The following is a 26,352-nucleotide window of genomic DNA, read 5'->3' on the forward strand; positions in this document are numbered from 1 at the left end:
CAAAAAACAAAAACCTCTTCTTGCTTCTGGGGGCTGTAACTTTAAGAGTAATTATCCTGGTTGCAATAATGATTGGGACAGTAACTTGAGTGTTGATTTAGAAACAAAAATAGAATCGTGTCTGTGAAAATCTGAGTTCTGAAGAACCTTTCGCAGTGGATAAAACAGGGATCCTGGGTGCGCTTGTTTGCTTGTGGCTAATTAGCTAGCTATGTTCTTTTCTAAGCACAGGACAACAAGCTGTCTCTACTACAAGGAAGGGCTGAAAGGCTTCCAAGACCATTTTTCTCACTCTTGGGGGAATTGCCTGCTTATTTAGGAGATAAAAATGATTCCAACCTTGTGCCGTTGATGGAAATAATTCTCAGCTGTGGTAATATTCAACATTATATAAACAAACTGTGTACGGAAAACAGGAATGTGTATTTTTAAAATAATTGAGAGTGGGCTCGAGGACATGCCCATTTGATTAAAAAAATTGCTAATTATGTTGTTGAAATCTTTGGGTTTTTTTGTTGTTGGCTTTTGTGTGTGTGTGTGTGTGTGTGTGTGTGTGTGTGTGTGTGTACACTTCCTGGGGCCCTTATAACTTGAGTAGCTTAAAACAATAGAAAGTTATTGTGTTGCAGATCTGGAGGCCAAAAGTGTGACATCAAGGTAGCAGGATTACACTTGACCTGGAGGCGTGTGGGAGACATCTTTCTTGCCTCTGCTGATTTCTGATAGCTCATGGTATGCTGACCTAATGAACTCCTGCTGCTCTCTCCTCTCATATGACTTTCTGCATGTGTGTCTTCACGCTTACGAAAATACTAGTTAGGTCTAGAGAGGAAGGAAGCTTAGTGAGTGAAGCTGGAGGACCGGGTTTGACTCTTAGAACTCACATAAAGAGAAACGGTGTGTGGTTGTCTGTTTGTGTTCCCATGCTGGCAGGTAGAAAAGCCAGCCGGCCAGCCAGCCAGCCAGCCAGCCAGCCAGCCAGCCAGCCAGCCAGCCAGCCGACCGGAGTTTGAGTTTCCTTTCGTGCCCTTACTGTTTTGTTTTGTTTTCCTGTAAAACATGTTACATTCCTGTAAAGTCCTTCAGATTTTGCATTTAAGAGTCTGTGCTTTTCTTTGGATAGCCTTTATCTTGTTTTACAATCCCATTTCCATGAATAAAAACTTGTCTGTCCTGAGAACTGTTTTCCTTGCTGAGTTTGATCCATTTATATTGGCTGAAATTGCTATTGCATAAAGCTTACTCCCCATCATTTCATTTTGTGTAAACTGCTTGCCTTTTCCTTGTTTCTTGAAACAACTTTTCCCACTTAAAAGAATTCCTCTCTTAATGGAGGAAGGATTTCGTGAACATGACATCTGTGGTCGTTACTGTTTACTTTACCCCGGAGGAGGCCACTGGGCATGCCTGTGAGAGAAGAGCTGTGTAGGTTAAGTTAGCCTCTGAGACCGTCATGAGAACTTGTCCTGCTTTAGTTCATTGATGTAGGAATGCCTGTTTTAGTTGTAGGTGGCATTATCTCCTGAGTCTGGGATTCCAGGCTGTCCAAAGCAAAGAGGGGAGCTGAACTCCAGCATTCCTGAAGCCATCGCTCCCTGTGTGTAGCCTGTGGCTATCATGAGACAAGTTCTATTAAAATTCTGCTGTTGCAACTTCCCTGCTGTATGGTCTGATGCTGGATCCCTTGGAACTGAAGAGTTACGGACCATGAGCTGCCATATGGGTGCTGGGAACCAAACCCAGGTCCTCCTTAAATGCAGGGGATTGGAGTGGGAGGACAGTAACTGCTCGTTTTATGTTGTAGACTGGGTCGGATGGTCTGGAACCAAGGCAGGAATATAATGTTCTATCATCCTTATGGTCCTATTCTTGTCAGTGAGGTCTAACCCAGTGAGGTTCCATAATCTTCCAGAATAACACCATCAGTGAGAAACCTAGTTTCCAGTTCAAGCACATGATCCTGGGGGACATTTCACGTTTAAAACATGTCATTCTGTCCTGGGTCCTCATAAGCTTAAAGTTACTTTGTAATGTGGAGTGCATTTAGTTGAACTTCAAAAGTCTTGCTGCTCCAAAGTTGTTTAAAAGTCCAAAGTTCAAAGTCTCCTTTGAGACTCATAAACTATGAGCTGGCTAAAATAAAAGATGGGAGTTGTGTGCTTTCAAAATACAATAACATAGAATAAACAACAACAAGTACCAAATCCAGAAGCAACTGTCTGGAGTGCAGAGCTCATGGTGCTGTCGTCCAGGCTCCCGCGCATGGGTAGCTCCATCCTTACAGTTCTGCTTATGTGAGTGGAAGTGGCCTCTCCCTCAGGACAGATCCACTGTGAGTCTGCAACTGTCTTCAGCAGACACCTCATTGTCTGGCTTCTTCAGCATCCCAGGGTCTCCATTGTAATACAGCTTCTACCACTACCACCTCACAAAATAACACACAGGCACACACACAGACACATACACACACAGATATACATGCACACACATAAACATGCATGCACACAGACACACACACAGACACACAGACATACACACATGCACACACACAGACACACACACACACACGCCTGCACACATGCACACACAGAGAGACACACACATATGCATGCACACATACACACACATACACACACAGACATACACGCACACACACACATACACACATGCACACATACACACACATATACACACATACACACACATACACACATACCCATACACATACATACACACATACACAGACACACACAGACACACACACATGCACACACACACCCCAAAACCCACCAACAAAAACAAAACAAAGTGAAAAACCTGATCATTTTTTAATTTAATGTTACCCAGCATTTCAGAACATGGGTAGAAGGTCATCACATGCCTTTTCAGAGTGTAATGTAAATGACCTCTAGTCCACTCACCAATAGAGTCCCCAGTCTGAATCTCCATGAGGACATTTGCCCTCCAGACTGCTACTGGCATTTCAGTCTTCTACACGCCCACATCAATGCCTACCAAGTTCTGCAGCCTTCCGGGGCTTCTCTAACCCACAGCTCCAAATTCTTCCACATTCCCACAAACTATTCCAGAAGCGAAAGATCCCTGTGGTTATGTCGGCATAGCAATGGCTTCACTTAGAGCTGACTTTATTAGATACTGTGGTGTCTCCATTGGTAGTCTTTTGGCTTCTGTTTGACGAGTTACTGTCTCTCCTGGCTGGGGAAGCCTAGGAATGGCTGACTCCATGGCAGTGTGTGCTTGTGGCTTCAGGTTTTACATGACTGAAAGTGAATATGAGAGTCTGGCCTTGCCCTAGATATCTCTGCATCTGCCAACTGGGACCCATATTTGGAAGCTTCTGTATCCTCCAAGTTAATACCACCAGTAAGTATTCAAATGCATGGGTCTGGGCAGGTGGTAGATTTTCACATTCAACTTGTAACTCCAGAAAATACCTAGCTTACTTGTGTTGATATTTGTAATGATTGCAAAATGGAAACAGAGTTTAACAATAATTCCTGATAACAGCCTATGGAGTTCCAGATTGTCTGTGTGAGTTGATGGACACTGCTTTTAGAAAAACGGGCTGCTTCGCTTAGTCCTCAGGATTCTAATGTTCAGTTTTAGGAACTATTCTCATCTTCGAATCCACCTCAGACGCCACATCATTTATTCTTTTGAGGGAGGGAATTACAATTATGCATACTCTATTAATAGTCAGGGTTCTCCTGGGAAACAGAGCCTGCAGGATGCTTGCATGTAAATATTACATGTTTGAAAATACATATATGTATATGTAAATGTATGTGTGTATAAATGTGTGTTTGTATATACAGACATACACTAACACAAATACATGGAGAAAGAGATGGCAGGGGAGAGAGAGACTTAAGAAATTCGTTTTACACTTGTAAAGACATGCTGAATCTTCTCAGTGAGGTGGGTTAGTTAAGCAGGCAAGAGGTAGAGAAGAGCTGCAGTAGAGTCCTAAGGACATGTGGCAGAACGCCTCCTTGTCCGGGGGGGAGGGGGTCAGTCTACCAAGGCCATCGTTTGACAGGATTAGCATAGTATACATGGTTGGGGGATGGCTATGGACAATATGTGTGGACATCCCCCAACCTCTCTCCAACTCCCTTTACTGTCCCCTTCCCCCTCCCATCACCATGTCCTGTCTATTTTGTATTGTTATAATTCCCCGAGTCCAATGCTGCCATGTGCCCACGGGGATGTGACCGTTTATTGCGATCTGAGCGGTCCACCACCATGTATTTTGGAAGGGTTGGCAGACCAAGTTAATACAGGAAGTAGTCATCCGAGTGTGGTTTCGGGTTTTCGCCTATTACTTGCCTAACCATGCATTTCTCTTTTTTGTCTCCAGGCTGTGACCACTTCTAAGCAGAGACTACGGTGCCTGGCAGAGTTCTTAGAATTTAGTGGATTTTCAACATAGGCTTATATTTAACGAATTAATAATGAAAGGGTAAGGACAAAAACTAGTTACGGGCATAGGCTTCCTGAATTCGTTTTTTAAAAAAAAAATAGTTTGCTCACTGGAACAGTGGCACACACCTTTAATCCCAGCACTTGGGAGGCAGAGGCAGGCAGAACTCTGAGGTCAGCCTGGTTTTCAGAGTGAGCTCTAGGACATCCAGGAGGGCTACACAGAGAAACCCATTCTGGACACACACACACACACACACACACACACACACACACACACACACGTGCACACACTAAAAACAGTTGACCATATTTGTGATCACAAAGCCTGTATTTATTTCAAATCAGATGCTTGTGCTATGATGCAGCTTCTCCTGTTTAGTAGCTTATTGTGCTGTGTGCAGTACTGCATGGAATCCATTCTTCTCACAGGCCATAAGAAGGCATCTGTAATCCACCCTCTCTGCTTCTTTCCTCTCCTCTTCTCTCCTCTCCTCTCCTCTCCTCTCCTCTCCTCTCCTCTCCTCTCCTCTCCTCTCCTCTCCTCTCCTCTCTTCTCCTTTCTCCTCTCTCTTCTCTCTTTCTCTCTCTCTCTCCCTCCCTCCCTCCCTCCCCCTCTCTTTCTCTTCTTTTCTTCTTTTCTTTCTCTAAGTTAAAGTCCCCTTATGTAGCCCAGGCTATCCTTGAACTCAGACTGTCCTGCTTTTGTTTCCCTGTGTGAGGCTTACAAATTTTAAGAGATAAAATATCCATGTGAGACAGTGTCTAAGAAATGACAGGGAATCTGATCAGGATTAGTCAGCAGTTGGCTTGCCTAAACAAGACCTGGACAAGGATGATGCCAAGAGAAATGCTACTGTGACAGCAAAATCATATCTCCTCTCCAGGAAGAAATACTGGGCCATGATTATTTGTAGTTCTGAAAGCTCTAAAATAATTTAGAAATTTATAGGAGACTCTGTGAGGTTATAGAAAGAGAGAAGGAGGAGAAGGAAATGAGGAAGAAGAGGAGAGAAAAGAGATGGAGGAGAGGAGGAAGAGGAGGGAGAGGATGAAGAGGTGGAGGAAGCAGGAGGAAGAAGAGGAAGGAGACAATGGTAATAACAAGAAGCAGGGTCTTAAGTTTTTCCATCTCAGTTTTTCAGTCGTATGGATTACAAATTAAATTGTTTCAAATAAACCACGGCCCTTAAAACTTGTACGCCCATAATTCCTTCTTTTGTGAGATGAGATCTCATTGTGTTACCCAGGTTGGCCTCAGTAATTATACACCTCAGGCTGCAGAGTGGCTGGGGCTACAAATCCATCATTGCCTGGGCTTAGTCCTTTACAGCACTCTCTTACTGAATATTTAACTGCAGAACCATGGCCTGGATTGTGTGACCACTGATGTGTGGTTCCGAGCTCTGCTACCGCTGGGCTGTGGGAATGCTGCTTGGGCAGGCAAAAGGGAGACTTCACGGCATTTACCCTACACTCCCTGTTGGATGATGGACTCTAGGGAGGCAACCATGCACCGCTCAGGGAGTGAGAGAATGCAGTATTGGGTGGGGGCCTGATGGTCTGTGAAGTGGCTGGGGGCAGAGGTTCCCAAACTCCTGGACATCCAGACACAGTGCCGTCTTAATACGTTGGGAATGGAGGAGGCCTGTGGGCTGAGGACAAGACCAGGGCTGAGGGAATGGGAAACTCTTGCTTTACTTAGCAGTGGGCAGGAAACTTAGATGGCATTGCTCTGTAGACAAAGGCTTCATCCATGCTCCCCTGGGTGGTTCTTGATGAGAGAGACGGTCCTTGTTTCCAAACTATTTATTGGTTGTTCATCGTGAAAAATGGAATACCACCTCTTAGGGGGGAGCGCCAGAGACTAAATAAATACCTTTTGCAGGAAAGAATGTTCAGGAAGAGATGCTTATTGGATAAACCCCAGGGCCTCTAGATACCTCATTATCATGGAGGACTCTGTCCTGATCTACGTGACCATAGATCATGTTCCTATGTAGGGAGTGTGGTCATGTGACAGTGGCCTGGTCAGAAGCAGGTGAAGCTCCTACTGTCTTCTACTGTGCCCTTCTGGGGCTTCCAATCCTCTCAATCTTACCAAGTTTTCTGGCATGGTCCACTACTCTACACACTGATTCATATAGTCAAGTCCTAACCTGGAGTACTCCAGAATGAGATTATATTGCAGTTATATATAAGGTCATTAAAGAGGTTGTTAAGAGAAAATGGGGTTACAATACGGCATGTGCCTTTAAAAGAATAGGAGATGGTTCAGTGGTAAAAGCACCTGAGTCTGAGCACAGGGATCTACATGGAAGGAAAGCATTGATTCCCGAAAGTTATCCTCTGACCTGAGGATACACACACACACACACATTTTTAAAAAAGAGTAGAATACAGCCCTGTGCCAGGGGAAAATGGTATTGTGTAAGGCTAGAGTGAGGGTAAAAGTTGAGGAAAGAGGCCTCAGACAAAACTAACTCTCTTTGGTACTTTGATCTTGATCCTCTGTCCTTCAAACACATGGGAAAACCATAAGTGTGACTTTTATTCGTCTGTATTAATTGTCATCTTGAAGACTTCTTGCCTCTGTCTGCTGAACTAGACTTACTCCTAGAAGTGTCTAGCCTCTATACAACCTTATCCATGCAGAGAGAGCCACAGAAACTCAACATGGGATCTCCGTGGACATCTGTTCCCACCACAGTCAGATTTGTCATCCTTCTCACTCCTTTTGTAGTCTGACATGATCTGTACTTGACTTCTCAGGCAGCGCTCCCCTATGCTTGCTATTTGAGCAGAGCGTGAAAGGCTGAAAGAAATCTCTAATGTCGGGTCTTGGCTTTAGCCATTTCCTTACCACCACAGATGGCTATAGAGTTTAGAAAACATCTAGGCAGGCCCTGGCACCACTGTGTTCAATGAACAGTACCGCAGGAAATGGTAGGGTCCTGCTTTGTTCTGCTGGACAGTTCTGCTATAGATTGCCCAGGAACATCTGTGAATGGGTCAGATTTCCCAAGAGCCAACAGCTGGGCTTGCAGTATGTAGATTATATCTGCAAACTGCACACACACACACACACACACACACACACACACACACACACACACACAGATGTATGTATATATGGATTGACAGAGAATTTCCCTGTCATTTCTAGAAACCAAAAGAAAACAGCTCCTGAGGTGGTGTGTTTTATCTTTCATCATGTTCATTATGGATTTTTATTTTTGTTAGTAATTTAATGTAAACCATAACAGGCTCTGCTCTCTTTCTTCTTTCTCAAAGAACCCTACTTTATACTTTAGAAAACATGCAAAAAAGCATGATTATGTTTTATACATGAGTACTCTTGTTTCCTTTTATTAGATACAGAGAAGGTCAGAAAATAAACTCTTTCTCATCAAACATTAAGATCCAATCTGTCCTAGTTAGCTTTAACTGTAAACCTGATACAACAGGCTCACCCGAGACAAGATCCTTAATTGAGGGATTGCTTGGATCAGATTGGTCTTGGTGGTTGTTTGGTGCAACAATGGTGCCCACTGTGGGCAGTACCATTCCCCTGAAAAGGTGGTCCTGGGCTGTATATACATAGTATATGTAATGTATATGTATAAAAGCTAGCTAAGCATGAGCCTGTGTACCAACCTCCATGGTTTCTTCTTCAAACTACTGCTTTCCCTCAGTGATGGGCTGTGACCTAGAAGTTTAGCAAAATAATCCTGCCCTTCACTAACTTGCTTCTGGTCAGAATGCTTTATCACAGCAACAGAAATGTTAACTAGAACAGAATCTATATCTTAAATTGTCAGGTAGGTTAACAAAAAGTGTAATATACCCACTTCTAGAATTCTAAATAGATCCAAGTCTATTTTTTTTTGTCATGGTTTCAACTTCCTGACTTCTCTCGGAGTTCTGTGAAAATACATCTCTTCCTATCCTTGATCAAACAGCTTAATCTTCTCACTCCTACAATTTCCAATTATTCTGTCTTTGAAAGGTCTGAGGACATCGTATTAAAGAAACCGCAAACAGGCTAGCATTATTATAAGGTGTGCAGCCTCAAATCCCATGTGCAGTCTAGATCTCAATTTATCCTAACCCCTGGGCATGTCTGTATTTTCTATAAACAAATCAGAATTTTCTTTTTTTTTTTTTGATCTGGATATACTAAAATAAATCTTCCATTTGGAGATAAAAAGCTTCCTTTTTCTTTCCTTCCTTCCTTCCTTCCTTCCTTCCTTCCTTCCTTCCTTCCTTCCTTCCCTCCTTCCTTCCTTCCCTCCTTCCTTCCTACCCTCCTTCTTTCTGCCTGTCTTTTTTATATAATAAATGGATTGGTAGCCCCCTCCCTCCTCATGCAAATTCCCACTCCTTTCTTCTTAGTGCATATACCTTATCCTTAGTCTCTTTTCAGCTTGATTCTTCTGACATCTTCCTTTATGGTAAAGACAGTGAATGGAAAATCAGAGCTGAAGAAGAGGAGATGCTTTTCAACGGACCTCTCATTTGAAGTCCAGTGAGCACACAATCAAGCGTTGGTCTTGCCATCTCCGTTTCCGAGACTTGCCAGGTATTTCCTGGGCTGTCAGCTGTTAGCTGGAGTGTGTGCAGGTGGGTGCTTAGCAAGCATTTCTCGTCCTTTCTCTTAGTTCCAACGTTTGTTTATGTTTCCTTATCTCTTTCATCCAAGGTGAACCTGAACTGAGAGGCAGCATTTATAAAAGAGCTGCCAGCTTGCACACAGGAATTCTCTCACATTCGTGCTTGCCTGGTTTTCTTCACCCAAAGCACAAAGACGTGCTGTTGAACACGCGTTGTTCTTTTCTCCTTGAATACTAGAAAGAGAGGATTCTTGGATATTTACCCAAAGTTTTGTCGCACTGAGAAGACTCTGTGGAGGAGACACGGCAGGGAAGCAGTTCTGGCGTAAAGAAGTAAAAAGGTTTCCCTCTTAGCTTTATAATAAGTAACTTCCTTACCCCTGTCTGGAAGCTTGTACACTGTAGACAAAAAGCTGCAAAGAACAAAAGGCGACCAGTTCACTCAATGGAGTTCTCTGTACAGGTCAAGGAAATGCCAAACTTAACAGATGTCTTTGACTGTGCCCTGCAGGTCGATAAATCCGTTTTTGTTGAACCAGGAAGAGGAAGGAATTTCAGAACTTCAGGTCCCCAAATGGAAATGCCCCTTAGGACAAGTCTAAACTAGGGAAATAGCACTGGAGAGCCTCCAAGTCAGTTGGCCCAGTCTCCTGTAACTCATTTCTGGGCCCCCTGAAGCTGTTTGTTTAACTCTGCCTCTACAATTGCTGTTGTGTCAAAGGGAGTTAATCATTAGCAAGTGTGAACACTGTTGGTAGAAAACACAGCGATTGCAGTTCTCCATTCTGACATAATTTTAACTATTTTTCAGAATTAAGAGAAAAGGAACACTGGGTGAAAGTAGGGTAGAATTTGGGGAGCTGTTAATTCACTTTCCAGCTTTGACGATTGCCATGGAGAGAGTCATGTAGTTTTCTGCACATGATGCTCCCTTGCCCACTGCCTCAGGGTAGTTTCTTCCCTCCATGGTCAGTTTAGGGTGGCTAATCTCCAGAAATCTAGATGTCAGAAAATGATCTGAAGGTTCAGGTATAGGGACCTCTGCACTGTCAGAGCCACCAATGATACTGGAGCAATAATACAGACTGAGTTAGGGCACAGAGCTCCATAGCCTTCCTGGGCTAATAATCCTCCCAGGCTAATAGTCCTCTCGGGCTGGGAATCACAACTCTTCTATGGATCACACCACAGGAGCCCTGGGATTGGGGTTGGTGCATAAAGTAACATTCCAGCAGCTGCAGAAGAATAAATACATGAGCTGCCAGGAATTCAGCAGCCATCCAGGGCTGCTGCCCCAGGCTCAGAATCCCACTACTTGACAGGCTGAGGCAAGAAGGCTGCAAGTTTAGCATCAATCTTGACACATCCAGACCATGTCTCAAAAATTTTAAAAAGTGAAATGAAAATGTTGGAGAGGTTGGGGAAGCTGCAGCTGTAGCTCGGTGGTAGCATATCTGACTGGCATGCAGGAAGTCCTGTGTTCAATCCCCCGAAGCACATACCGCATGCATACACACAAAGACGTATGCATGCTCGCACGCGCACAGGCACGGACGCATGCACGTGTACGCTCTCCTAGAGTTATTCAAATGGTCTCTAGTTTGAGAATCTCAAGGAGACACCTAAACACGTTCTCGACAGTAGCAGCCACAGCCAAGACTCCGAAGAGCCTCTGAAAACCAGTACACATTACCACAAGACTTTGGAAATTGTCCCATGGATGGACATAGACAAACCTCACTGCTTCTGGACCGCAGCTCTTCCAATGATGCCCTCTCCAGCTCACTCACTGCTGCTCCTCATCTCCTTGGGCAACTTTTACAAGTGAAGGCAGAGACACCAAAGCCCATGTCCTAAGGTCTCCAATTCTCTCTCTCTTCCCTTTGTAATTCCTCCCTCAGACTCCTTTTGTTAATATTTATGTTCTCAGGCTTAGTCTAGAGATACTCTCTACTTTAAAATGAAAATGGAGGGGTGTAGCTCAGAGGTTGAAAACAGACCCTCATATTGACCCTGATACTCCCCGCCCTGCGAGGCCTGTGTGTGGCCTGGCGATGCATCCAGCCCGGTCCTCCAGGTGGCCTGTGCTCTGCCTCCAAAGACTGCATCCATGACTCAGCTCCAGAGGCTCTGCAGACCACAGCACAGTTTCGTGTGTCACAGACCTGCACACCTTTTGGCTCCTCTACAGGGTTTTCTGTCTGGGGCACCCTTTACTCAATGGCAAGGTTTCCATTCTCTTTGGCTGTCCTTGGGATACTGGTCATTTATTCTCACTCTCCACGTCTTCTCCTCTACCCCGCAATTTTGAATGAAATGATTCTCTTCTGGACTCCAAAGGCGCCTGCCTGTTGTGTAGTGAAGGATTTAGCCAGCTGTATCGGGAGCGCGTGCTCATCCTAGATCCTTTCATAGAATATGTGTCTCAGTGCAGGCAGAGCCCACGTTATTTCATTCCAGTGTCCCTGATCTTTAGCACATTAATAATGAGTCATATAGTAGCTTGTTAAAGTGCCCAGAGCGGGTGGGCTAGGCAAGTTCTAATGTCTGTGTTTGTGTAAATAACTTGATTTTAAATGCCTGGTTAGGTGTGGTGGTTTGAATGAGATGTCCCCAACAAGCCACCAGCTTTGAATACTTGGTCCAGAGTTGGTTGCTGTCTTGGAGAGGGTGAGAAGGTGTGATCTTAATAAAGGAAGTGTATCACTGGGGGTGGGCTTTGAGATTTTGAAGACCCACATACCATCTCTACTGAGAACTCCCGATTTCCTTTTTGTGGTTGGGAATGCGGGCTCTCAGCTGATGCTGCAGCTGCCTCCTGCACACATAGTGCACTTACAGAATCAGGAGAGAATGCCTCAGGACTGGCAGTGTGGTTACAGTCACTTCGCAGGAAGAACGACATACAGACACCTAGATTTTGACTAAGAACTGAATGTATTATTGACTTCATTGTATTTTCCTGGGTGTCAGTCTCCACTTGAAATCATTGCTCTTTAGGGAGAAGGGATATTTTGTTTTGAAGATTAGTTGGAGTGAAAGAAGAGGAGAGATGGGTGAAATGATGAGAAGAAAAGAACAAGTACCTATGACATTGAACAAGAACATTATAAACCAGACCTGATGACACAGAAATAAGTCATAGGGGATGCTCCCCCTATCATGAAATTGATTTGTGCTTTTAGTATTGTGGAGCAAAGAGACAGCTGAGGTTTACTCTGAAATCAATTTATTATTATTAGCTTTTAATTCTGGAGAAATTTGGTAATGGAAGGATTTCTCTTCTTACACTTGAAGAGGATATTTGAGAGCCTTTTTATGAGTATCTCTTAATAGGGTGCCATCACTTGGGTCAGGAGGAAGAGAAACAAATGTCCCCACTGGCCTTTCCTTTTATGGAAACAGGCATGTGTGGCTCATTTCAACATGTCAGTTGTACATCTGGTAGCTCTAGAAGCTGAATTCCATGTCTAATTCCTGGGAGAACACTGGGAAGGAGCAATGAAATGGAGAGACTAACTTCCAAGCACAGGTTTCAAAGAAGCAGTGCACACTGGGAAGTTGAAATTGTTCATTTACAGAAGGCACAGCAAGGTGGCCTGCAAATGTAAGTGCTCCTCTGCATTGTGTCTCTTTAAGAGAGTTATTTTATTCTGTGTATATGTGCCTGCATGAGCTTATATGTATCACATGCTTTTGGGTGCTGCAGAAGCTAGGTGAGGATTATAGAGACTCTAGAGCTGTAGTTAATCGAGGATTGCGAGCTGTCCAGTGTGGGTGCTGGGAACCAGTCCCTGGTCCTATACAAGAGCAGTGGGTGCTTGTAGCCACTGTGCTATCCTGCCTCTGTTTTTGTTTTTGTTGTTTTTTGTTTGTTTGTTTGTTTGTTTGTTTGAGGCGGAGTTTCTTTGTATAACCCAGGCTGGCCTTGATTGAACTCCTGGTGATTCTCCTTCCTCAATCTCCTCCTGAGTTCCAGTATTAAAGGCATTATCATAGTTGGGCTTTTTTTTTTTTTTTTTTTTTAAGGTTTACTAGATGATACCACTAAGAACAAGATGAGAACACATGGGTCTGGATAGTCAAATAAAGGTTGTAGATCTACATTTTTGAGGGAAGCTTACTGATCTAGGCTTGAAGAGGGGTGTGGTGGTTTGAATATGCTTGGCCCAGGCATTGGCACTATTAGGAAGTGTGACTTTATTGAAGGAAGTGTGTCACCGAGAGGGTGGGCTTTTAAACCCTCCTCCTGGCTTCCTGGATGACAGCTTCCGCTATGGAACAAGATGTAGAACTCTCAGCTCCTCTAGCACCATGCCTGCCTGGACTCTGCCATGCTTCCTGACATGATGATACCGGACTAAACCTCAGAACCTGTAAGCCAGACCCAATTAAATGTTGTCTTTTATAAAAGTTGCCTTGATCATAGTGTCTTTACAGAAATGGAAAACCTAACTAGGACAAAGTTGGAACCAGGAGTATTGGAATGTAGATTTGGGGACTTTGGACTGAGAAAGCAATGGGATGCTTTAAGTGTGGTTAGTAGGAATATGGAAGCCGTTGGTGCTGAGCATGATTTGAACTGTGCAGACTTGGCCCAAGATGTTTTAGTAGAGAAGAATTTAATATGTGGCTTAGAGACTGTTCTTTGTAATATTTTGGAGAATACGGCTGCTTTTTGCCCTTGTCTGAGGAAAGTACCTGGGGCTAAGGCAAAGAGATTTCAATTAACTGCATTGAAAAAGGGAGTCTCAAAAAGTTCAGCAGAAACTTTGTCTTGTAGTTTACTCTCATAAAAAGTATTTTGATCAAGCATAGCATGCTTAGACAGAAAAAATACAAACTGTATGGTTCAAAGAAAAGAGACACCATGACCAAGGTAGCTCTTACAAGGATGACATTTAATTGGGGCTAGCTTACACGTTATGAGGTTCAATTCATTCTTTTTATGGCAGGAAACATGGCAGTGTCTAGGCTAGCATGTTGCTGGAGGAGCTGAGAGTTCTACATCTTGTTCTGAAGGCAGACAGAAGACTGTCTTCCAGGCAGCTAGGAGGAGGGTCTCAAAACCCACCCCCTCCGACAAGGCTACACCTCCCTGAGCCAAGCATATTCAAGCCAGCACAAGGGGTTTCTATCATTTGATGACATGGCATGGTGTCTTGAATCTGGCCATTTATATTATTGTGGTAACTCCAATTTCTTACTGTGGTTGACGCTTTCTGTACTGATATCTGAGACTGCTCATGGCAGTATCTTTTTGACTGCTTGTCTGAACAGTGTTCCTGCCCTTTCCTTCATCCCTCTATCCTCTTCTTGCTAGTTTCTTTTCATGCGAGAACATATATGGAGAATTATAAATCTTACCCTTTCAATACAATAGGGCAACAAGGATTATGCTAGTTTCCCTTGTGTCGTAATCCGGATCTGGAACATTCCCCAAAGGCCCCGGTTGGAGAGACTTGTCTCCAACATGGTGCTATTGGGTGACTATGGAAAATATGAAGGAATGTTGGGAAATTGGCCCATTCCTTTTCCTGTCTTCGATGTGATGAACAGCTCTGTTCCACTCTGTGCTCCCCACCACTATGGGCCTTACCACAAACCCAAAAGCAGTGGGGCTGACTGACCATGGGCTAGAACATGACCTCTGTAATCATGAGCCCAAACAGCCCTCCTCTATTTATATGCTATTACCTCAAGTATTAACCTATTTTTTCGATTTGTTCATTGAAATTATCTTGTATGTACTGTATTATATACGTATATAATACTGTATGTGTGTATATACTTGTTGCTGTGGGTGTGTGTAGGATTAACGGGCGTCCCATGTCTGCTCTGCCACAGGGCTCAGGGAGGCAGTATGAGTGAGGTTTGACCACACTTACCCCACACCACTGCTTCCAGGTGGGTGTATGGCTATGGGAAGCCACGGGACACCGCTCTGGGGGTGGGGAAGCAAGGTCTGAGCGCGTGGACACAGCTGCAGCTGGCTCCAGGGTCCCCAGGCCTGCAAGGAGGTCGGAGCTACCTGGTTCTCAAGCTCTTGGGCATCCAGGAGCGACTGGGATGCTGCGGACCAGCTGAGAACAGAGTGGGGGTCTGCGGGGCTGGATCTAGCGTGGGCCGAGGGGGACGGGGTATCGGGGAGCTTTGGCTGGTCCCTCGGTGGCGGCGGTGGTGGTGGTGGTGGTGGTGGTGGTGGTGGTGGTGGTATAGCTAGACAGGATTGAGCTTTGTGGCCACCGCTGGGAACTCAGGGAAGCTCTGTAGGAGAAGGCCTTCTCTGTGGCTCCCTATAGGGACCTCAATGAAAAGAGACAGTCTGTGGTTTTAAGGTGTTTATTGTCATGATAGAAGGTGGATAAATAAAACCATACCCTACTTCTCAGCATGGGCCTGAGATTAAATACCTTTTGCAGGAAGGAATGTCTGGGAAGGAAAATTCATTGGCTAAGCCTCCAGGCCTTTAGGTACCTCATTATAATGGAGATCTGTCTTGAGCCTATGTGCCCTATGGTCGTGTCCTCTACTTGTGGAGGGGCTTAGGGCATTGCCCTTACGTGACTGATGGCCACAAATGGAGGGCTGTGGGCTAGTGACCGGCCTGGTTTCTTGGGAGTCAGGCAAAACGCCTACTATCCCTTCAAAGTCACTGGGATTTCAAACCTCCTCAACTGGAAACTAGGCTGCCTTTCACAGTCCCACAGGTATGTATTCATGTATGTGGAAGCCAGAGGTAAATTTCGAGTGACTTGCCTCAATCAACATCCAATTTTATTTGTCCATTCACACATTTAGTTTGTGTTTTCCTGTCTGTGTGAGTGCATGTATGTGCTTGTGCACCTGTGTGTGCCTGCAGAGGCCAGAGGAGGTCATTGGGTGTCACTCCCTTTCACTTTCTACTGATGCCTTTGAGGCAGGTTCTCTCCCTGAGCCTGGGACTTGCATTCTCTTAGGTAGCTGAACTAGAACCCAGGACACTCCAGTCCCCTTCTGTCTCAGAACTCGGGTTACAGGCTACCCGGCTTGTCTCATGGACACTGGGATCAAAATTTCAGCCTCTGTATTCCCACAGCAAACATTTTACCAACTGAGTCATAACTTCAGCCCCCATTTCTCCTGCTTTAAGTATCTTGTATAATAAAGATAAATTGTTTCCTGAACTCAAGTCAGTGTCATGTTTTCAGTATTTGTCTTCTACGGATTTTCAACATAAACATTGCGTGGTGGTTTCTGAGATGACTTCTGTTTGTTCCTTTGTATAATCCCCATCCCCTGAGCATCTGGCTGAGGACCCGTATCTCTCAATCTGGAGACTGCAGTTCCATTATACCACAGGAGACCATGGCATCTGTCTTACTGGAAGATGCTTGCCAATGGCTTGATGAACCAAGTTGCAGTTTGTGAAACCCATGCTGCAGAATCCATGCACAGTTTTCAGCTAAATGCTGACTAGAAATGGATTTTGTTTGTTCTATTGACCCCCAAAAGAAGGGAGTTCTGCCAGCAATTACAGCAAGTGAGCCTAAAATGCAGATCTTTCCAGTTGAGCTTTCAGATGAGGCCCCAAATATAGCTGAGTCCTTGACTGTGGCTTGGGAAGGTGAGACAAAAAGCACAGGTAAATAGTGTTCAGATTCATGACCCATGGAAACTTCAAAACAACATCAACAAAAATGTGTGTTGCCTTGGGCAACTAAGTCTGCAGTAGTTTGTAAGGGAGAAGAAGATAATTAACGTAATTGCCAACTTAATATTATTGTGTGGTAATAAACAATGCCTTCATTCAATAGGAAAGATATTTTTTGTGTACCTTGGCACCTCCTTCAAAGTATTCAGTGCATAAAATAAATGTCTACTAAATAAATGTTGGATGAATGCATGAATAAAAAAGTTATTTTGCTTTATATTTTTAAAAAGTGACTCAGATTTATGCCTTCTGCTATGTGGGACTTTTGATCCTGCTGAGTTTGAGTAACACTTAAGTTATTTTTCTTGTAGCTGTGACAAAATACGTACCAAAGGGAGCAATGAAAGTAAGGAGAAAGGATTTTTCTCTTTTTTCCCTCAACACAATGCTTTTATTGATATTCGAGGATTTCGAATAATCCACCCTGATCACACTCACTTTCCAGTCCTCCCAGATCCACTCCCCCAATCCTTGTGACCTCCACTCCCCCAGAAAAGATGGATGAGGAGGAAGAGAAGGAGGAGGAAGAGGAGGAGGAGAGGAGGAGGAGGAAGAAGAGGAGGAGGAAGAGGAGGATAAAGGAGAAGAAGAGGAGGGGGAGGGGAGGGGGGGAGGAGGAGGGGAGGAGGATGAAGGAGAAGAAGAAGCAGAGAAGAAGAAGAAGCAGAAGCAGCAGAAGCAGAAGAGAAGAAGAAGAAGAAGAAGAAGAAGAAGAAGAAGAAGAAGAAGAAGAAGAAGAAGAAGAAGAAGAAGAAGAAGAAGAAGCAGAAGCAGGAAGCAGGAAGCAGGAAGAAGAAGAAGAAGAAGAAGAAGAAGAAGAAGAAGAAGAAGAAGAAGAAGAAGAAGAAGAAGAAGAAGAAGAAGCAGCAGAAGCAGCAGAAGCAGAGAAGAGGAAGAAGAAGCAGAAGAGAGAAGAAGAAGAAGAAGAAGAAGAGAGAAGAAGAAGAAGAAGAAGAAGAAGAAGAAGAAGAAGAAGAAGAAGAAGAAGAAGAAGAAGAAGAAGCAGAAGAAGAAGCAGAAGAAGAAGAAGCAGAAGAAGAAGAAGCAGAAGAAGAAGAAGAAGAAGAAGAAGAAGAAGAAGAAGCAGCAGCAGAAGAGGAAGAGGAAGAAGAAGAAGAAGAAGAAGAAGAAGAAGAAGAAGAAGAAGAAGAAGAAGAAGAAGAAGAAGAAGAAGAATCAGCAGCAGCAGAAGAGGAAGAGGAAGAGGAAGAGGAAGAGGAAGAAGAAGAAGAAGAAGAAGAAGAAGAAGAAGAAGAAGAAGAAGAAGAAGAAGAAGAAGAAGAAGAAGAAGAAGAAGAAGAAGAAGAAGGAGAAGAAGAAGAAGAGGAAGAAACCTCACAAGTCCAATTTGTGTTGCCCATATATTCACTGGAGCACGCTCACACTCCCAATGCCCATCCCCTCAAAGAAAACCGAGTCCTTCCCCAGCCTCACTGCCCGTCACAAGCCACTGACTGGGGAGAGCTACACTTTAACATCCTTATCACAATTTTTAAGATTTCTCTTTGATGGCTTTTTTTTGGAGGGTGGAATGGGGTGGGGAAAGGGGTTGTCACAGAAACCTTCCATGTCTCTTTTTTTCAAGTGTGTGTCTACATTCATCAACATCACTGCAAAAGTAGCTTCCTTTCCTGTAGCAGACAGTGGGAAGCATGGATCATGGGCTGTTATGTGGTTTCTGGTGACAGCACGGACCATGAACATCCTTATGCCCTCCAGTGTCAGCCTGTGCTACAGACCTCAGCATGGTCTTCAGGACAGTACAGATCCAAGACATCAGCAGGGCCCTGTACTGCCACACTGCCCATGGATGTCATTGTGGTCCTCAGCCAAGCCATGGATATCAGCTTGGGCACAGACACCCACACGGCAACACAGCTCTCTCTCTCTCTCTCTCTCTCTCTCTCTCTCTCTCTCTCTCTCTCTCTCTCTCTCTCTCTCTCTCTCTCTCTCTCTCCTAGAAGATAGGCATGGTGATTAATGGAATTCAGAATCACTGTGCAAACAACCCCCCGGGTGTGTCCTTGGAAGAATACCTAGGCTAGATGGAAAACTCACTCTAAGTGTAGGGCCTACCGTCCTGTAGGCTGGGATCTTTGACTGATCCTGACTGTGCACTTACAGTGACCAGACATTTCCTGCCTTCAGGCCTTTCCTGCTACAAAGGGCTGTATTCTCTCCAACTGTGAACCAAAATAAGCCCCCCTTTCCTATAACGATTTGAATGAGAGATGCCCTTCAAAGGCTCACATACTTGAACACTTGGTCCCAGTTGGTGGTACTGTCTGGGGGAGGTATGACCTTGCTGGAGAAAGTACATCATGGGGGTGGGTGTTGAGAGGCTGAGATTTGAAGCCTGGGCACATTTGGAAATCGTGCCTGGAACACACAGGGCAAGAAGGCATTGTTTAGCAAAGGTGCTGAACCTCCAGACAGGCTAGGCCATTTAACAGAGCCCCATTTTGAGGAGTGGAAGAACTAACTAAAGGCTTTAAAGCCAATTAAACAATTAAAATTAAACAATAACAATTTTATAATTAATTAAATAATATAATAATTAAATAATATAATTATATAATCACATTATTAAACAATATATAATATAATGATATAATTACATTATCTTCCACTGTCTTTTCTTCCCCTAACCCATTCCATGTCTCACGTCCCTTACAGATAGTATAGACATACATGTGTCTGTACACATAAGCACATTTATGTTTATTAAATATAGACACAACTTGCCCAGTCTGTATGGCCATATAATATTAGATGTGTGGCCTTTGACTCGAGCGTAGTCAATGTATTGGGCAGGGACTACACCTGTACCAAAACTGGTTTTCTCCGTCCCAGCAGCTTTCAGTAGCCCCTTAGCTACGGGTGTGGTGTGTGCGCCTGTCTGCTCTCTCCATGATGGGATCTTGTCTGGCTTGAACGTGCATTGCTCTTGCGCATGCTTACACTATTATGCTTACACTATTACTTATAATGCTTACACTACTACTGTGAGTTCACACGTGCAGCTCTCTTACAGTGTCTGGCAAGTAGCCCTGCCTTGTTGTCACCCACTGTCCCTGGCTCTTGTAGTTCTAGGCCTCCTCTTCTGCAGTGGCTTCCCTGAGGGGTGTGATGTAGTTGTCCCTTTCTGGGCAGAGCTCTCTGTAGTCTCTCATTCTCTTCCCCAAGCCCATTGTGTGTCGTTATGGTCATCACCACCTGCAGCAAAGTGAGGTTTCTCTGGCGATGGGTGAGAGATGCACTTCGGTCTGTAGAATCCCAGGTCACTAGGAGTTGGTTTAATATTCTGCCTGTTTAGCGGAGAAATAGTAGGAGGTTCTTCCCCTGGGTCCACGAGTCCCTAGCCACAGTTACTGGTTCTCATAACTACCAAGAATGGGTTTTAACATGTGGGTTGTGCTTTAAATCCAGTCACAAAGTCATTATCGCGATATTTGTGCTACTGTTGCACCAGTAATCTTTCCAGGCCTGTCATTATGGTAGCTCTAAAGATCGGTAAGACTGATGACTTCTTATCTTCCCTAGTCTCATGTATAGCATCCTCCAATATATGAAATCTATATTTCATGTCAGTAGAGACATGCCTAGAAGTCACTATGTGTTAAGTATTGTGCTAAGGTTTTTTTTTTTTTAACAAATATTAGTTACTCATCCAGGGCCAGTGAGATAGTTCAGTGAGTAAAAAACACTTGTTTCCAAACTTGACCATCTGGATTCAGTCCCAATGGTGAAAGGAGAAAAGCAACTTCTATGATTTGTCTCTGACTGCCACGTGCACACAGTATCATGTGAGCACATGTGCACGCCCCCACACAAATACATTTAATTCAAAATAAAAAACACCAGGACTGGAGATGGCTCAGCAGTTGAGAGCACTGGCTGCTCCTTCAGAGGTCCTGAGTTCAATTTCGAGCAGGCACATGGTGGCTCACAGCCATCTGTAATGGGATCTGATGCCCTCTTTTGTCTGATGCTTTCTTCTGTCATGCAGGCATACGTGCAAATAATAAGTCTTTTTAAAAAATTAAAAATACCAACTTATCTGTCCTTAGAGAGCAATGTTAATAATAAAAAAAATCAAATTGCACTTCCCTGCTGGAAATTGCTTACAAAGCTCTTTTATTCCACCTGAAATGCACAAGAATAATCTTAAACAGATTAAAAAGAATAAAAAAATAATTAAAAAGGCTTCGTCCATGGGGTTATTCAGTGGTGGTAACTGAAATAAAAGAGTATTTACCTGCATAGGAAGCATAGTGAGCATGCGCCGCCATGTCATAGATGCAGAGCCATGGTCATGTAGAACTGGCTCATTAACTGAACACATTCCTGCTTCTGCTGTCAAACACAGATGGCCATGTTGCCCGGGCTCACAGGCTATACCTGTTCCTGCACTTTTGGGGCACAGAGCCTCCTCTGTCTGAGACCCAGACAGCCCTCTATCCTTACCAAGCAGGAGGTAATTTTTGCTGAGTCTTTTATTTTTTCCCTCTCCCCAAATATTAACTGATTTCGAAGACTCTGGGGAAAGTTAAAACAAGATATTCTTGATTTAAAGTAATCCTGCACACATTCCCTCAGCAATTCTTACTGCATCATTTCTCTGCTTGCTTAAGCGGGGAGACAATGGTCTAGCCGCCTGAAAGCATTTCCGAGTTCTGCAGCAAAGAAAGCTAATCGGAACACAGTGCTAAAAACAAATGAGTACAAAGGAAGATTTGAGACAGATTTAAACCGTTGCTTCTCAGCAGCTAGGGTCGCCTTAGTTTCTCCCTTCCCTGTGCGCCCTTGACCTTCCTGCTTTGCCCCTAGCCTGCCTAAGGAGAGACACCCTACCTCGTGTATGGAAGCTAAACCATGCAGAACCGTTAGTGTGTTCCTCTGAGCAGCCTCGCTGATACATTCTGGAAAGCTTGTTTACTTCTTGGATAGATTCTTGTTGCAGCTGGCAGATCAGGAGAGACGAGAGGAATTACCTCGGATGGCTGCCTCAGAGAACTAATGAAGGGAAGGCTCCCGGGCTTTGCCAGTGGGGCATCTGGCTGGCAGGTCTGTGGATGAGTCGGCATACGCGCATGCTCGCACAAGCTCATGCTCGTTGGGAAAATACACCCCAAATGGTATACTGGAGAGGCCCTCCCTGATGGTGTCATGTGAGAAGTTAACGGTTGTCAGAGAATGCTAATGTGGGCACAAAAAAAACGACCCCACTCCCCCATCCCCCCAAAAACCCCTCACGAACCTGAGTGAGCAGTTTTGGGGCAGCATTCAGACTTTCAAGTCTTAGACCGTGAGGTTATAAATTGGAACCATTGTGAAGACGTGCTAATGCCTGTCTTTCCCACTAGGATCCTGAAAAGGACTCTTCCTAATACAGAGCTGGATATTAAAAGCAGTTTCTTACCCGTGTGTCCTAAAGCGATCAGTGACATCCATGATTAATTAGTGCACGGGTGATTCTCAGAATGCTAATTGTCATCCTGTGCTACAAAACCATAACCTGGGATTTTTCTTGTCTGTCTTTTGCCCATATGTGCCCGAGTTTCCAGAACTAAACACTGTTTGCTCCACATGCTTGACGTAGATCGCATGCCCAGAAATCAGTCATTCCAAATAGTCTGTGTTTTGGTATTGCTCAATGGCAATGCAAAGTCACGCTGTAAGGGTATAATGAAGAAATGGGATATATCCCATGATACTGCATGTTGAACCGAGAATGAGATTTAAGAGCACAGGCTATGGAGTTGGACTGATCTCCATGAGACCTCAGTTTCCTACTTAGTGACAGAGCGAGTGTCTTGTCTCATCTTGTCAAAAAGCCCGTTTCCTTTTCTGTAATGGTGGAATAACAACCATCGCCTTAGAGGTTTTTATACACAATTTAGGGGATGGTTTATATGAAAGGCTTGTGACAGTTTCCTGCACAGAGGGACTCGGTGAGTGCCACCTATCACAAACGCAATCGTGAAGAAGCGATTCCGGTTCTCCCTCCAATCTTCACACATTCCTGTGACCCGTTGGCAGGCTCGCCCAGTTCACTGAGTACTCAGAAAACACTGTCTCTCCTGGGTAACCGCTTTACATGTGTCTAGCGTTGCATGTCCTCTGTTGTGTGTTTGAAGGTAGAGGCTGTATTTCATGCAGCCATGACTTCTCTACTCTGACTTGCTGCTCTTTGGTGCTCTGTGGTCGCTCAGTGACGAGTCTTCTTGCCGATAATGATGAACAACCCAAACACTAGCGCGTGGCAGAAGGCAGTGGGGATCAATATTTGGCATTCACGTGTTTACAGAAATTCTAAGTCTTCAGAAGAAAAGGATACGTTTTTAAAATTTAGAACTAAACTTCACACCTCATACTGGACAGCCAGATGGTAACCTTACAGTGTGTAGATGGATGAAAGACATACATTGTCACTAGGGTGGCATGTATGAGGTCAGAAGCCATTGTTCTTCTAACTTACAAATCATCGCAGATCATTACTCTAACTTAAAGCTTAAAAAAAATCCCATGAATATGATTTATTTTCATTTCTGGTAAAAATCACACGTTTATTTCATATGTTAATTAGTTGCTTGTCTCATTGGTGTGATGAAATACCCTGGAGGGAAAAATCAGTGTCGGGAAAGGGTTTATTATAGCTCACAGTTTCAGGGTACAGTCCACTCTGGCAGGGAAGGCATGGTGGCAGCTGTGGGGTAGCAGGCCATTGCAGCCACAGTCGGGAAGCAGAGAGACGGATGCTGGTACTCAACTCACTTCTCCTTTTTATTCATCCAGGGCCCACCCCAGTCTAAGGGATGGTGTCGCCCACTGTCAGGGTAGGACCCTCCTACTTAAGCCAACTTAGTTGGATGATTCGTTAAAAGAGTGGCTAGAGGGTTGTCTCCTAGATGATCCTAGATCCTGTCAAGCTGACAAGCAATATGAACCATGGCAGCACATAAATTATAAAGTGGGAGTTGCCAGGTCCTTCTCCCAAGGAAACTATGGGGAGTGAGCTGAGTCAGCACTACAGAGAGGCAATGTGGGCCACCACCACCGTTAGGATGGGGCTTGCCCCATGTCGGTTTGAACTAATGTACTATATACTCCAGACAGAGAACATGGCCTGAGAGCGGTAGTTCTCAGCCTGTGGGTCATGATCCCTGTTGGATGAACAACCTTTTTGGAGGGGTTGCTTAAGAACATCAGAAAACATATATATTTATATTATGATTCATACCAGCGGCAAATTTACAGTTATGAAGTAGCAATGAAAATAATCTTATGGTTGGGGGTTACCACAATATGAGGAACTGTATTAAAAGGTCACAGCATTGGGAAGGTTGAGAACCGCAGCTCTAGAGACTTTAGTGTTTGCCCCACTCTGCAACCCTTCCTCTTTCTGAGAGCCCCCTCCTCCCTTGAGTAATGGGAATTTATGGTCTTTGTCACTGTATTGGAAGTATGAAACGTTCTTTTGTTTTTCTTTGTTTGTAGACATAAGTCAGTCCTGAGTCTCATTAGAGATTTTGACCCTTGATTTTTCAAACAACACTGGAACTGTTAAGACCGCGGGCACTCTTAGAGATGGACTGAGCACATTGAATGTTCAATGTTTAAGTCAACATGGGACAGGTTAAAGTTTAAGTAGTGTTTGACTGTCTTTTGGTCAGGGGTACTTTTTTAGCCCCTTCCAAATAGCATCCTTTAATCTCTTACTCCTGAGCTCAAAGACAGTCTCTTTTTCTTTCATTTTATTTGATCATTCATATATATATATATATATATATATATATATATATATATATATATATATATATATATTTAACACTAACCACTCTGAATTGGATAACCAATAAGGTAGCTCATCTCCAGGAGAGCCAAATTCTCTTTTCCCCAGCAGTCAATAGTTGCTTATAGTCCTTTGCCTAGGGGGCACCCTGAGAAATTTCCCCTGGTAAGAGGTAGTTTTGATGGTTAATCTTGTTGGACAACTTGACTGGAGACTAGTAAGCACATGTGAGTGAAGCAGACTTAAAAAACAAAGAGAAGAAAGCCAACCAGGCATTCTCTTCTGCTTTCTTCACACACAGCCTTCCTGCCACAGTGCACTAAAACCCCTGGAATCATGAACTCAAGTGACTGCTTCTACCCTCAGTGTGCCCAGGCATCTTTGCATAGTAAAAGTCCATCTAACACACAGAAGTGTTACAAACGACAGCATAGACGGTTGTTATTGTGGCTCTTGTGGCTGTCAGGGTTGACTCCTTCATGTAAGGATTAGGCCTACCACAATTTGTTGCAGGACATGTGTGTTTTCTACTCTTTTGCATCCATCACTGAGTTCTTCCCTGCTTTAGGGGACCTCGTGTTCATGACGTGTGACACACGACAGTGTTGCTGGTTCCTTTTGGTTCCAGTCCCTTTCATTTGGGGAAATAGTTGAGAAGAGCCCTTCGTGATTTTTAAAAAGAGCTCGGGAATTGCCTGTCTGGGTTAGATTTGCTCAAAAAAGGAAACAATGAAAGATGAGACAAGCTGCAAACCAGGCACATGTCTGACTCCTAGGCTTTCTGGAAATGCGGCTTCCTCCATGCTGTGCCCGGCTGCCCATTGAATGGGTATCAACTTCCTGACTTTACTCTGTTCCTACTGTGTGTAGTCCGAGTGCATTTGGCAGCTCATACTGTTATAAAGATAATGGAATTGATTTCTGTTCTTCTCTTTTTGCCAGGGTTCTGAGAGGTATGGAGCCACAGGGAGCTGCAGTTTTAGCTCCTAGCTATACTCGGCACCTCAGTTCCCATGAAGAGTCAGCCTTCTCTCCTCCTGCTGGGAACCCCTCCTGGTGAGGGATCCTGGGGGTGGCAGCCATCTTCCCACAGCCTGTCACTGAGAGGAAAGAATGGCACTGGGTCCAGTGTAACTGGAGGATGTGACAACTGGAAGGACACATGAGTGATGGAGAAATGTCTTTGTAATCAGAACTATTCGTTGGCCCTCAGCATCTCCTATCCATTCCACTACGCAGACGGGGAGACTGAGTCAGTGGTGACTGGGAGATCTGCACTGGCTCAGTCAGAAGCAAGACCAGACTGTTTCCAAGCTCTGAGCTGAAAGTGTCTGTGCTAGCTTTATGCAGTTGCTGACCCGTTCCCGCTGGTGGGCACTTTGATAAATCATTTCAATTAGAAACAGATGTTATCATGCTACACACAGAGATGTATCTTCCCAAGGTTCCAAACCAGCGATGTTGCTATTTATGACTTCCAGTCGGTGTGTGGTCAGTGCTGGCCTAACCTCACACACGAACAAATAAGCACACGGCAACGTTAGCTTTGGTGTTTCAGGAGAGCCGAGTATAGAGTTGTGTGTCCTCCCTAGACATAAGATTAATCTTGTTTGGGAAATGGGCAGGGGAAATAAGAGTTTGGGTTTTTGTGCAAAACATCCAGCAAATAACACAACAAAGGAGACTGTAGGAATCTCTGTCTGGGAGGTAATCACTGAAACAGCCTTCCTCACTCCATGACACCTGGTTGAAACCATCATAGTTTGAGGACCTAAACTTGCATGAAGAGGCAGTCCCATGTCATTTCT

At 44.3% G+C, this 26,352-nt stretch overlaps 1 long non-coding RNA gene across 7 annotated transcripts in view; it reads left to right on the forward strand.

The window, feature by feature from the left end:
• The window catches only part of LOC102551724 (uncharacterized), a 78,919-nt gene that overhangs the window by 52,489 nt on the left and 78 nt on the right, over positions 1–26,352 (forward strand). For 2 of the 7 annotated variants that reach the window (XR_015642780.1, XR_015642781.1), the window contains 3 exons: positions 4,382–4,483; positions 8,870–9,066; positions 25,487–26,352. The exon at positions 25,487–26,352 is cut by the window's right edge and continues 78 nt beyond it. This is a non-coding gene — a long non-coding RNA (uncharacterized LOC102551724). Of the gene's footprint in view, positions 1–629; positions 733–3,270; positions 3,385–4,381; positions 4,484–8,858; positions 9,067–25,486 lie in introns of all 7 variants that reach the window. The other 5 variants (XR_015642783.1, XR_015642782.1, XR_015642784.1 and 2 more) reach the window with 4 other exon arrangements.

Source organism: Rattus norvegicus, chromosome 18 (genome assembly GCF_021556685.1).
Source record: "Rattus norvegicus strain SHRSP/BbbUtx chromosome 18, alternate assembly SHRSP_T2T, whole genome shotgun sequence".
Classification (NCBI taxonomy): domain Eukaryota; kingdom Metazoa; phylum Chordata; class Mammalia; order Rodentia; family Muridae; genus Rattus; species Rattus norvegicus.